The sequence below is a fragment of the Egretta garzetta genome, unplaced genomic scaffold (assembly GCF_000687185.1).
Source record: "Egretta garzetta isolate BGI_Z169 unplaced genomic scaffold, ASM68718v1 scaffold279, whole genome shotgun sequence".
Classification (NCBI taxonomy): domain Eukaryota; kingdom Metazoa; phylum Chordata; class Aves; order Pelecaniformes; family Ardeidae; genus Egretta; species Egretta garzetta.
This window is the reverse complement of record NW_009260844.1, coordinates 549,637-550,291: the sequence shown is the minus strand read 5'-3', so window position 1 is coordinate 550,291 and position 655 is coordinate 549,637.

The window sequence follows — 655 nt, the reverse complement described above, 5'->3', positions numbered from 1 at the left end:
ACCTGCCCGGCTCCTGGGGCGGGGGACGTTCTGCCCCCCAGACCCTCTTGTCTTAAAATAAGAGGGATCGCGAGCCGCGCACACCCCGAGCCTAAGTGCCTGAAGGGCTGACCGGGCTTCCTTTCGTTGCGACTGGGGCAGGATTTGCCTCCCTTCTCCCCCTCCCGCCCCCGCCATCGGGGCTTCGCGAGGCGTTTGAGGAGAGGGGGTATTTCTCTCGGAAGGGTTTCCCCCCTTTTCTCCCCGCCGTCCTGGAGGCGGGAGGTTTCCCGAGCCGGCCCTGGCAGCTGCCCGCTCCTTCCCTGCCTCCTTCTCGGGGCTTTCCGCCGGCTCCGACGCAGAGCGCCGGGAGAGGAGCGGGGACCCCGGGACCAGACACCGAGACGGGAGCGCGGGCGAGTCCCTGTTCTCTCCCTCTTTGCTGCCTTTGATTTTTCCCTATTTCGTTAGATCCTGAGCGGGGAAATGCGATCCAACGCATGTGAAGCTGACAAGTGCCTCATCGGGGCTACCGTTTGCAGGGAAATACCTTTTTTTTTCTTCCCCCCGCCCCCCCTTCATCCTGATCCCTGTAATTTCACCGAAGGGCTGTTGCACCCGGGGCTCCGGCAGACGCCGGGCTCCCCGCTTTCCTCCTGCAGCCCCAGATTTACTT